Source organism: Lepidochelys olivacea, assembly GCF_965140295.1.
Source record: "Lepidochelys olivacea isolate rLepOli2 genome assembly, chromosome: 11".
Classification (NCBI taxonomy): domain Eukaryota; kingdom Metazoa; phylum Chordata; order Testudines; family Cheloniidae; genus Lepidochelys; species Lepidochelys olivacea.
The window spans coordinates 17604434-17617896 of NC_140421.1; the positions used below are offsets into that span (position 1 = coordinate 17604434).

Consider the following 13463-nt stretch of genomic DNA (forward strand, 5'->3'; position numbering starts at 1 on the left):
GCCTACATTTGCCCAATCCTGCTTTCCCAAAATTCCAGTGAAGCTTCTATATACCGGTAGTTCATACCAGTATTTGGATAATCTTACAGTATTGCCATCCACAATAAAAATCTAAATAAATCTTTGCTAAGTGTTTAACTATTTAGAGCCCAATCCTGCATCCACTGAAGTCAATAGAGGAGGAATGGGCTGTTAATCTATGACCACAACATTTCATAACTAAAAACAGAACTACATTATTTTTCTACAACTTACAACAATAACTCAAAAATATTTTTCTGCAAATTAAACTACTTTGCTCCTGATCACTGAGCTGCTGTTCTTCCTTGTCTGCCTCTTCTGTTTGCAAGACTAATAGTTTATCTGAGTTTCATGTGTATATGAGTTTGTGACTTTAGGGCATATAGATGCATATACCACATCTTGAATTGGTTCTTGCCCCTGAATCAATTTATTATCTAACATAAATGTTTAGTAGATCATAGAGCACACTTTTTAAGAACATTGATGGCAAAGCTCATATTTCAGAACCCTTTAGACTAAATGTAAAACCAAGTAACTCTAGTTTAACATATAAGGAATAAGAAAGATTTCAGATAGAAAGATACAACTGTTGATAAGGATATATTCAATAATTGTCCAGTTTAGGATTTTTGTTCCTTCCTCTGAAGCACCAGGTCACCATTGAAGACAGGACATTGGACTTAGATGGACCATGGGTCAGTTCCAGTGTGGCCCACCACTATGTTCCTAAATTTCCCCAGTGTGAAATCAGCATCAGTGAGATTGGAATCAGGCCTGGTGTTTTTAAATTCAGCTAACTGTCATCCACAACTCATTCTATACCTCTTTCAAAGTAGAAATACTTTGAAAATAAATCCAATAGGCAGCCAGATCAGGAATGAAATAGTTCAGTTGTAATTAATAATATCACTATAACTATTTAATCATGAAGAAAGGCTGCACGGAGGGGGGGGGGGAAGAGAGGGGCAGCTGAAACATACTTTTATTAAAAGTCTGAAAAAACTAACAAACAGTTACTAAATTTAACACACTCCTTGTCCTTTTTAACAATGATTTATATACTCTACTTACACAGGAGTGAAACAGAATTTTCGTTTACTGGACTTTCAGGTATTATGCCCACAGGTTACTAACAGTTAATTCCTAGAACTCCAAAAATTAATTATATTGGAGTAGATTAGAAATCTCATATAGTGAAGTCATTGGGGAAATAAATTATTTTCACTCTGAGTCTGAACCTGAGATATGTAGGAAGTCCTTACCACTCATTTAGTGGGAACTTGGAGAACAGAGCACTCTCTTGGTTCAGACCTCATATGCACAGGTTCGCTATGGACTTGTCTACACAGGGGAATTGACCAGCATACCTATTGCAGAATAAGCTATTCTATAATAGCTATTTTGGAATAGGTCCCACTGTGGAGACTCTGTTCTGGAATAAAAGTCACTTTTATAAAGTGTCCATAGGGAGAGCTATTCCAGAATAGATGCTGTGGAATACCTTATTCTGCTATAGCTATGGAGGTCAATTTCCCAGTATAGACAAGGCCATATATAACTAGAATTGCAAGGATTTGAAATCTTCCTATTGATTTCAGTGGACATTGGATCAAGCCAATAGGCACTATCCTGCTCCCATTTAAGTCAATGGGAGTTTTTATATTGATTTTATTGGGAGTTGGAGCAGACCCTACAAGTGGGTTCCAATTGTATTTTCAAAAAATGTCTCAGTAATGGCCCAAATCCTGCCAAGATCCACATTCAGAGAATATAAGTGAAGGGAAATTCTGCATGTCCATGTCTACTAGAATAGAAGCATTTGGCCAATAACTCAGGCATTTTAACGAAGTATTCTTTGCGGAAAGGAAAGGAGAGTTTCAAAGTGCTTGAAACTTTGTTAATGGATCTGGTTCTCAGACTACATCTGAACCTGGGGAGCAATTTGCAGTTCATGTAGACATACCCATGCTAGCTTGCTAAAAATAGCAGTGAGGACCTAACAACACTGGCTTTGGCGCAAACTTTACAAGCATGCCACGCCTACTGGGTATGTATTTGCATTGCCTGGGATGTGCCACATGCCTCCACATCCTCACTGCTATTTTTAGTGAGCAGGCATGGTGGATATTTCTACACAAGCTGCAAATTACATCCCCATTTGCAGTGTGGATATAGCCTCAGAGGGCATGTGTTGGGAGATCTCCCCTCCCTAGCTACCCAGAGTGGAATCATTTCTGGTCACCCCAGAGTGGAATCCATCAAGTCTATGCGGGACCTCACTACACAGATTTAATTTACCTTAGAAGCACTTAGGACAATCTTGCATTGCATGAGCAGGGACTTATTAGGATATGTCTGCATTGCAGCTGGGAGGTGTGATTCCTAGCCCTGGTAGATAGACTTGTGCTGGCTCAGCTTGAGCTAACATGTTAAAACTAGCAATGTTAACATTATGACACTGGCAGCGGCTCAGGCTAGCCACCTGAGCTTGGACCCAAGTGGCTGGGTGGGCTTGGACTCAGGAACTGCAATGTCCACACTGCTATTTTTAGCACGCTAGCTGGAGCTGAGCTAGCATGAGTCTGTGGTTTCCATTATATACGGGGTTTACAGTTTGATTCAATGGTTTTCAGCACCCCCACTATAAAAATTGATCCAGCACCCCTGTTCACATGAGCAAAGGTTTGCAAATTCAGGACCAAGGTGAATCAAACAGAAAAAAAATTGCTCACGTTGTTAACACCCTGATGAATACGGCTTTATAATTGAAACCTTGCCCCTTGTGGGATCAATTTCAAGAATGTTTACACATGTTTGCACTATCAGTCCATGAATTTTTCCCCCTGAAGCAGAATCTGTTGGAATTTATTCCTGATTTTAAAAACTTGAATAGCAAATGGAGCCTATACCCTGGTATGAGTTGCCACATGCATGACAACACCATTTTAATATTAAGCACAGTCATGACAAATATCATTCCTTAACATAAAAAGGCCTCATACAACACACACAACTTATAGAAGATGTACCTTGGGTCTAAATATTTAACATGTGGAGGCAGGAAGTCAGCCAAATTCTTCAGAATTAAAGGAAACTTGTATCCAGAATAGGATAATGATCTTAAATCATCCTGAGCCAAGTTCTCCTATCCCCAAATTCTCCTATCTCCCATTACACCCAGCAGCGAAGCTAAACAAGACACCAGATGAGTGACCTGGATGAAGCTAGCAACAGATCAGAGGGTATGTCTACACTTTAATTAAACACTCACAGCTGGCCCTTGTCAGCTGGCTTGGGCTACAGAGCTCCAAAATTGCAACGTAGACATTCAGGCTCAGTCTGGGCTCTGGGATTCTGCCCCCTCTCAGAGTCCCAGAGCTCAGGCTCCAGCCTGAGCCCAAACATCTAAATCACAATTTTACAGCCTCATAGCCTCAGCACCACAAGCCTGGCTCAGCTGACATGGGCCACCTGCAGGTGTTCAATTGCAGTGTAGACATACCTTTGGGTATGGCTACATTGTGTTTTAAAACCTGTTGCAGAGACTCTCAGAGTCCAGGTTACAGATTCAGGCTAGCAGTGTTTCCCCCAGGAATTGAAATTAATGGGGGTGTTCAAATTTACAGAGGGGGTGAGGGCCAACGGGGTGAGACTGTGTGGCTCCACAGTAAAAACTGAAAAATGTTTTATGACCATTTTATTAGATTTAACTTATGTTTTTAACTCATCACACAAATTAAAGTTGGCTACTCAAGCCTACCATGAAGTACATTGGTACACTACATCCTTCATGGTTTCTTGTTATAATTTTGCACAACTCTGTTAATGAACTTCTCGAATGCAGTGCATTCATATTTGGTGGCTTCTTGTGTGTCTGTTACTTCCAGTCCTTCATGGTATGTTCATGATCAAGCAGAAGATGACTTATTTCAGAGCACAAAATTCTATTCAATGAGGAAAAAGAACACTCAACTGTAGCTGCTATGACTGGGAGTAGCAATAGATGAATTCCTATTTCTTTCATCCTAGGAAACACAGAACAAAGATTGGATCGAACCACGAGTGATGATAAAGAAGAAGTAGAAGTTAAATCTTCATCCGTTCGTGGTAGGATATTCCACTCTGTATTCAAAATTCTCTACTCTCTCCTGATCACATAGCAGCTCCATTGCTGGTAGTGCCTCATTCTACTCAACTGTAGGTGTTTTATAAGACGTAGTGGTTGAGTAGAACCCAGAAATCGCTATTGTAGATTTATAAGCATCAAGTCTGTGTACTTTTTCAGCTGGCTTAACAAACTCTTCTTGTCCTCTCCACTTAAGGATTCAGTATAAGTGCCTTCATTTGTCAACCTCTGGGTTGAAGTCTTTGCTTCTTCCAGTACGTTTTCATTGGATATCTCTCTGATTGATCCAAGGGTAGCTTCTATTGCTGGACAAAGATCTACTACTGTTATAGCAGATTTTTGGATGGCATTGTTTAATGACCCAAGTGGTTTTAACGGTAGACTTGCAAGAGAGAGAATGGCAATAGTCTTCTCTGAACTTTGTAGCAAAAGTAGTCAACCAGCTGCACTACTTAGATCTGTCCTATCTCCGTAGATATTTTCTAAAGCCAGTAATAATGGTGCAGTAATTTTGAGACAACAGCCAAAGATCACTCATGAGAAAGCCAGCAAGTTTTCCCAGGTTGGACTAATTTGAACTTCAGTCCCAGTGTATCTTCTGTTTGTTTTCAAGACATTCAGTCCTTTTGGACTCTTGCTGAAAAAAGAGTATAAAAAAGCCATTCAATTTATCGGTTTTTAAATGTCTTTTGAAGATTCTGCAGCTCATATTAGTGCTAGTTGGAGTAAATGGTCTCTGCAGTGTGTTTAGGAGAGATAAGGTTACACTTTTCTCTGAGGAAAGTTTGTACTCCACTATGTCTTCCAGAGAAGTTTGCAGCTCCATCAAATGCACAAGTGGCCATCTGTTTGGGGTTCAATTTTCAAGCATTTAACTCTTCTAAGATATCACAGATGCATCTGATGTGTCTTCTATAACCTGAACATCTAGAATGCTGGCCTACCACGGACATTTACTGGCCTATCACGGACATCAAAATAACATACTCAGTGACTTAATACTTGATGTCTATTTGCACTAGTACATTCATCAGCCACGCATGCACATTTTTTGAATGTGGTGAGAGAGTTGCTTTCTCGACTGCTGAGTCTTTCACTGTTGTGCCACATGCGTCTAGCCAGTCAGTTGAGTTTCTTGCAGAAAGACAGGGAGCATTTGCCGGTCTTGTTTGGAATCAGTGTCCAACTTCAGGATTAACAAGTGACCATGCACTTAACATTGGCCTCCAGTTTGTAGTGTGTGGTATCTCTTGCTTAAACAGAAAGTATGATGCGACAGCCATGTTGGTTCACATAAACTGAGTTATATCTCCAGCATTCTTAACAGCCTCATTAAGTACTTCTAAAATTTGCTTTGGCAGTGACTGGCTTATAAGACTTTCTGCATGTTGATGCTGTCCAGAGGCATGGTGCTTTGAAGCCTTTTCATGTAGGTTGTCAGTATTGGCTTGGCTGATCAGTCTGGCAAATCAAGCTCCTCCACTTTTACTATATAAATCCATGATATGCCCACATCTTGAATACTGTGTTCATTTCTGGTCACCCCATATCAAAAAAGATATATTGGAATTGGAAAAGGTACAGAGAAGGGCAACAACAATGATTAGGGGTAGGGATTAAAAAGACTGAGACTTTTCAGCTTGGAAAAGAGACGACTAAGAGGGGATATGATAGAGGCCTATAAAATCTTGACTGATGTGGAGAAAGTTAATAAGGAAGTGTTATTTACCCCTTCACTTAACACAAGAACCAGAGGTCACCCAATGACATTAATAGGCAGCAGGTTTAAAACAAACAAAAGGAAGTACTTCTTCACACAATGTACAGTCAACCTGTGGAACTTTTTTCCAGGGATGTTGTGCAGGCCAAAATTATAACAGGGTTCAAAAAAAGAACTAGATAAGTTCATGGAGGATAGGTCCATCAATGGCTATTAGGATGAGCAGGGATGCAACACCATGCTCTGTTCACCAGAAGCTGGGAATGGGCGACAGGGGATGGATCGCTCAATGATTGCCTGTTCTGTTCATTTCCTCTGGAGCACCTGGCAGACAGGATACCGGGGTAGATGGACCACTGGTCTAACCCAATATGGCTGTTCTTACATAAAAATGAATTATAATAATAAAAAAGTTTAGTACAGAAACTCCCCAAGATAACAACCTCTTGCGCTAGTGGCAATGTGAGATAACATCATTGGCAAATAATGCGTTTTTAAAATGTTAGCCCCCTAGGAAACATACATTTATATAAGTTTCCCAATCACAAATCTAGCATTCTGGAGCAAAGTCACTAAAATATAATCCAACAAACAAATGCTCCTTTGACGTGTCCCTCCCTTCTCCCTCCACCACACTGTACTCATAGTTGGAAGCTGCGGGTGGTGGGGAGGGGCAAGGAAGAAGGCATCTTGCTCGTTCCTCCAACCGCTCACCACTCACTCTGGCTGCTCACTCTGGCTGATGTTGTTTGTCGTCCCACCATTTACTCTACTGCTCTGTCCCCAATGGCCCTGCACCATCACCTCCTGCTATCACCTGCCACTGTGACCTCTGCAAGTTGGTCTCTTGAGGTTCCACCCAGCTCTCAGTGAGGAACCTCACTGCTACTGCAGGCTGGGCAGTTTCTTCAACAGAAACACTGTCCCACAGCAGGTCTAAGTACTTAGACCTGATTATCAGTGAGTTCAGCTCTAGTGGTCACTTAAACCAAAAGACTCCCTATGGAGCCTAATCAGCTCTATCTTTAAACAGGGGAGAGAGGCAGATCAAATAGTGCCTGTGACTCTTAGGCAGAGCCCACACCACCAACCAAAACACCTGTGCCCCACCCTCTCTCTCCCCACTGGGATCTGGCATCCAACCCCCCTGCTTAGTGAGGGGAGTTCAGTTGAGGGTGACCATTGCTTATTTTGTAATGAAAGAGGTACAGGAACTCAAGCAAATTTGTTACTTTCATAACTGATGTGGCAAGCCCAGAGGTCCCAGGGCTCAGCTCTGGCAAGTCGTAGCACAAATTAAGCACTGAGAGAGACACCCACTCCCTCCCCCGCCATTCAGGCAGGCTAAGCACAGTTCTGAAATAAGGATAACATTTGATTACCCCAGCATTCAATACTAAAGTGATTTGTAACCTGGCACCAGCCAAAATTGATCACTTAGACAACACAGCTCTGTCTGCCGGATATCTAGGAAGAGTAGGTGTGTTCATGTAAATACAGTCAGGTCCTGAAGCCTTTCCACCTACCCCCTTGCTCATCACTAGCTATCAGGGGAGAGCTCATTCAGACCTTGCTTACAAATCGTAATTTGAAATTATTAGGTTGGACAATGTAGCTGAAACAAATGCACTGACATTGTCATAAACAACAGCTGTATGAGAAAGCTAGTCTTTGTTCATACTTTTCAAACACATTATGCTTTCTCAGGTACACATATTTTATCATATGCTGTATATCAGTGGTGGATGCGGCCCATTAGGCTAATCCACTGGCGGGCCATGAGACAGTTTGTTTACATTGACCATCCACAGGCACAGCCACCCGCAGCTCCCAGTGGCCGCGGTTCACCATTCCCAGCCAATGGAAGCTGCAGGAAGCAGTGGCCAGCCCATGCCGCTTCCCACAGCTTCCATTGGCCAGAAATGGTGAACCGCGGCCACTGGGAGCTGTGGGCGGCCATAATGCAGACCGTCAATGTAAACAAAATGTCTTGGGCCCGCCAGTAGATTACCCTGATGGGCCGTGTGTGGCCTGCGGGCCACAAGTTGCCCACCACTACTGTATATGCTTTCAAAGTGTGTATTAATGTTTCAATTTCTATTCAAATTTCCAACCAACGACTAAATTGGCAATACTGTATGTAACTGGTTGACCACTGGGTGTGGGGGGTGTTGGGAAATCCCTACAGGCTAGCACTATGACACTAAAAATAGCAGTGTAGGCATTCAGGCTTGAGCTGGAGCTCAGGCTCTGAAGCCTGAGCACAGGGTAGTCTTCAGAACCCATGACCCAGCTCAAGGTGCAATGTCTACATACACCACTGTTTTTAGCACTGTAGTGTGAGCCCTAGTCTGTAGATCTGGGCTCTGAGACTTCCTGCTGTGTGTTGTAAAATGAAGTATAAACATACCCTTAGGCCTAGAAAATTTAAAAGTGCTACTGTCATAAATATAAAGGGAAGGGTAAACCCCTTTAAAATCCCTTCTGGCCAGAGGAAAACTCCTCTCACCTGTAAACGGTTAAGAAGCTAAAGGTAACCTCGCTGGCACCTGACCAAAATGACCAATGAGGAGACAAGATACTTTCAAAAGCTGGGAGGAGGGAGAGAAACAAAGGGTCTGTGTGTCTGTCTATATGCTGGTTTTCTGCGAGGGATAGACCAGGAATGGAGTCTTAGAACTTTTAGTAAGTAATCTAGCTAGGTATGTGTTAGTTTATGATTTCTTTAAATGGCTGAGAAAAGAATTGTGCTGAATAGAATAACTATTTCTGTCTGTGTATCTTTTTTGTAACTTAAGGTTTTGCCTAGAGGGGTTCTCTATGTTTTGAATCTAATTACCCTGTAAGGTATCTACCATCCTGATTTTACAGAGGGGATTTCTTTACTTCTATTTACTCCTATTTCTATTAAAAGTCTTCTTGTAAGAAAACTGAATGCTTTTTCATTGTTCTCAGATCCAAGGGTTTGGGTCTGTGGTCACCTATGCAAATTGGTGAGGTTTTTTATCCAACATTTCCCAGGAAAGGGGGGGTGCAAGTGTTGGGAGGATTGTTCATTGTTCTTAAGATCCAAGGGTCTGGGCCTGTAGTCACCTAGGCAAATTGGTGAGGCTTTTTACCAAACCTTGTCCAGGAAGTGGGGTGCAAGGTTTTGGGAAGTATTTGGGGGGAAAGACGTTTCCAAACAGCTCTTCCCCAGTAACCAGTATTTGTTTGGTGGTGGTAGCGGCCAATCCAAGGACAAAGGGTGGAATATTTTGTACCTTGGGGAAGTTTTGACCTAAGCTGGTAAAGATAAGCTTAGGAGGTTTTCATGCAGGTCCCCACATCTGTACCCTAGCGTTCAGAGTGAGGGAGGAACCTTGACAGCTACATATTATCAGTGTAGCTGATAACTAACCACATCCTCTAAGATGAGGCAGACAGGGCACAACACTGTGACTTGAAGGAAGGGATGTTCTTGAGGTTAAAACACTGGACTGAAATCCAGGAGTTCTGAGTTCAATTCTTGATTTAGCCACAGATTTTCTGCATGAATTCGGTCACCTATTCTCTTTATATGACTTAGTTGCTCATCTGTAAAAATAGGCATACTACTATTCCCTTCCTCCTGCCCTTTGCCTATCTAGCTTGTGAGATCTTTGGGGCCAGGGGACATACACTGTCTCTCTCTGTAAGTATGGACATGGCCTAGCACAATGGGACCCTGATCTCAGCTGTGATCTCTAGGTGCTACTTTCATGTAAATGATAATCAATAATAATGATGGAGCAAACTTTATCAATGCTGGTGCAATATAAAATCAAACAGATATGCTAAGCTAGGTTATTGAATTTATCTTCTATAAATGAAGCCAGTTTGCAGGGAAAGATGGGTAGATCAAAGTCCTGTTTACCCAATGGCCTGGTAGCAGCAGTGCTAGCTTGTCCACATAGCTCAGAGAGTGTGATTCAATATAGCCTTGGAAGGGCTTTCTGGGTCCTTCTCCTCCTAGAGATGATTGAATTATTCTCCCTCCATGCTCGTTCAGTCATTGGCCTCCTTCTGAAATGGCGAAAAAGGGTGCCATGAGGCAGTGCAAAATTTGATGGTGACCAGAAAGGCGGCCTTGTAGATCCTATTGAATTAGTGTTAATGACTTATAGCTTGCAGAGGGAAAACTGGGCTGCACTGGGCTCTTCAACTTATTTCATAAGTTTCTTGAGTAAAATGACTAATTTAGGATATTTCCTCAAAGAATTCCAAAGAAAACAACACATCTAAATTCACGGTAGACAATACACGTGCTTTTCTGCAATCCTATTCTCACTTTTATGTATTCTCTCCCCACATGACAAGAAAGGAGAAAAAAAAGCCACTTGAGGTAAACCTGTCACTGAAGTTTCCACAGACTTAGCCTATCTGCCACACCTATTTCTATACTATACTACAATATAATAGGCTGTTTAGATAGGTCCAGATTCTGATTCTTTTACACTTATAAATCTAGGGTAATTCCACTGGGTTTAATGGAATTATTCAGATTTACACCAGCATAACTGAGACCAGAATCCATCCCACATGCTTTATATGTAAGAGAGAGTATGTACGTTTAAAGAAAAGGAATATTTGTGGCACCTTAGAGACTAACCAATTTATTTGAGCATAAGCTTTCGTGAGCTACAGCTCACTTCATCGGTAGCTCACTTCATCTGTAGCTCACGAAAGCTTATGCTCAAATAAATTGGTTAGTCTTGAAGGTGCCACAAGTACTCCTTTTCTTTTTGCGAATACAGACTAACACAGCTGCTACTCTGAAACCTGTATGTTTAAAGATACACTTGTTTAATCTGAGGCTCAGACTACATAATTAGGCAAGATCTTGGGTCAGGTCCTGTCACTCACTGTTCCTTGATCAATGGGACTATTTGAGGAGTAAAGTACAGTTCAGCATAAAAAAAGTATGGCAGAAGATAGCCATTAGTGAGAATGGAGAAACAAACATTTCTATGTGCTATTTTGTATTTAATTTCCACTTGCCTTGAAATAAGTTTGGAGAGCATTTTATTTTTTAAAAAAAGAGCTTGCTAACCTGACAGAAGCCTCACAAGCTCAACATGTAATGCAGCATCTACATGTATTGTAAATTGTCGTTAATGACCTGATTCAGTACCAGAACCCAAAGCTGAGACAGATTTTCAGATTAGCATGTGCTCCAATATTTTTCCAAAGGGGACATTCCTCTTTGTAGACCTACATTTCACCCATGCAGTGATACAGTTATATATATATACATGCTGTGCCTAGTGCCCTCCAACTGAACCACAGTGCATAGTTCAGGAGACCCAGACAATAACCATCTGCCTTAAACAGATGGGATCAGGTAAAATGAATTCCCAAATTCTTCTAACCCTAAATACCAACTAAAGAAAGAAGCCCATCTGAATACACAAAAAGTTCATTTTTATAAAAATGTAAAATAAATAGTGAACCATTCCAAGATTATACATTTCATTTCTCAGCATATAAATGGGGAGCATTCACTCTGGGCTGTTCATACATTTTACATTTAACAAACATCCATATGTCAAGTAGACCTTCCACACTCTTCCCGGCTGGAGTTTTCTTCTTTCAACTGAGTAGGGAACATTTATGATCTTTATTCTGCCAAATAAATCTAAGGAATATATTTTGCTCAAGGCCTCTATTTTTTAATTTCATAAACGAATCAATTCATGGTTCAGGCAGTCTTGTTATTAAGACAGCCATACGTCTGTGCAAAAAACCCCAACCTAATTCATTATACAATTTTCTTAAAATATTTTTGGATTAAGCACTGGCTAATTTCTTTAGTTTTAGAATTGTGAACATATGGAACAATTACATAGTGTTCTTAAGATCTTTCTGTCAAATTTAACATTTTAAACTGGGATTGTATAGTATACATACAGAGCAATTTGATGATATGGAAAATATTTTGTACAGAGAAAGCTCAAAATCCCTTTCTTAATGACTTAAATACTTCACTCCTTATTCAGGCAAAACTCTAGTTGACACTGCTATTAGCCTTCCCTGAGTGAGGAGTGCTGGACAAGATCTACAGTCTTTTAGAAATTAATATTTGCTTTGCATGTATTGTGTAATGATCATAGCCACTGCCTCATATTTCTTATGTACTACAGAACATCAAGCTGTGCTTTGTTAAAATAAGTAAAATTAATTTAGAAAACGCTCCCTCAAAACCAGTATAATTTACTGTAACAATTTCTTGTTGGTTTAAAGAGAGATATTAATTTCTTAATCTGATACAGTAGTTGCACTTAAGTAAATGACTAACCCGGTAGCAATTTTTTATCAGTTTGTGAGATATTTCCTCTATATACAGTACACGAAGGAACACTGATACAATAGTAACATCTTTTGAATAGGTGCTAACTTTTCAAAAGGTATCCACTGTAATGTTGTTAGTTTAAATGTGATTTAAGCGGTACTTTGAGACAAATAATATTAATATTAAACAAGCACTGAACTGTTTTTCCTTACCCCCTTTAGCCAATACGTAAGCATTCTAGTCGTCTTCATCAGACTAATGTTGTTTAAAGAGTTCATGTTTATGTACTGTATAGGATCTGTGTAGTTTGGTACATTTGTAATCTTTAACCCATTACCTATTTAGTGCGGTCACTGAATTTATTTTTACAGTCTCCTATTGTGTGTCTTGCTTTTCAGAGAGCTGTCCCCTTTAATGTATATCTCTGTAGGAGAATGGATTATCTCACTGCATTCTGTGATCTCTTAGGTCATACAATAAGATGTAGCCAATAAAATGCCTCCTTTTTCTATCTGCCAGTTATCCACAATACCGACCTAACTAGTTTAAAATCATGGAGAAGACCCTTTTTAAAACTATGGTATGACACAGGGCTTTGTACCAGAGATTGAAAGGAAGAACGCCTGCTTAATTCACAGATAATGCAATAGTAGTGCTTTTTAATGACCTAGTGGCTACATATTCCCTGTTCATTGAATCATCCAAATTTACTCTGATCTAGAGAAATATACATTTGATCAAATATTAGACATGTTCTCAAAAGACTTTCCCTCTCAAGCCCACATTTCAAATGCTGGTTCATGGAAGAAATGAGTTCACATAATAAATGAAGCATATGGTGTATTTTAGGACTGAGGCATTATCAGCTGTGTTGGAAAAAAACTGCAAGATTTGTCTGCTTTGTAAGTTTCATTCAATCAAGTTCTGTTAGTTCATTACTATAATGAACCACAGAAACCACACAAAATGTAAATAGAAAAAAATGTTATTTTAATTGGCAGCTACCCAGATAATGCAAATGAATACCAAGAGCCAAATTCTTCCCTCAGTTACAGTCTCACACCTCACTGCAGGATTGTAAAGGTTTCCCTTAAAAAAAAGGAATGTGTCAGTGTTTGTACCACATGATCTTCAGATTTACAAATCTAATGCGTTCTCAGATTTAGCACTGTCCTGGACTTGAAGGAACATGGCTATTAAATAATTTGACAAAAACAAGCAACTTAGGTATATGTGCCTGGCATCTTAAAATTTCATTTTATTCTGTCTTTATCCACTGGCAG

General features: G+C 40.3%; 1 protein-coding gene and 1 long non-coding RNA gene across 2 annotated transcripts in view; one reads left to right on the forward strand and one right to left on the reverse strand.

The window, feature by feature from the left end:
- The window catches only part of NCKAP5 (NCK associated protein 5), a 568803-nt gene that overhangs the window by 370111 nt on the left and 185229 nt on the right, over window positions 1-13463 (reverse strand). The gene's annotated exons all lie outside the window — the stretch shown is intronic.
- Window positions 1-13463, forward strand: part of LOC311528668 — a 37118-nt gene that overhangs the window by 3350 nt on the left and 20305 nt on the right. The window contains exon 2 of the long non-coding RNA XR_014713660.1: window positions 4054-4131. This is a non-coding gene — a long non-coding RNA (uncharacterized lncRNA). The remainder of the gene's footprint in view (window positions 1-4053; window positions 4132-13463) is intronic.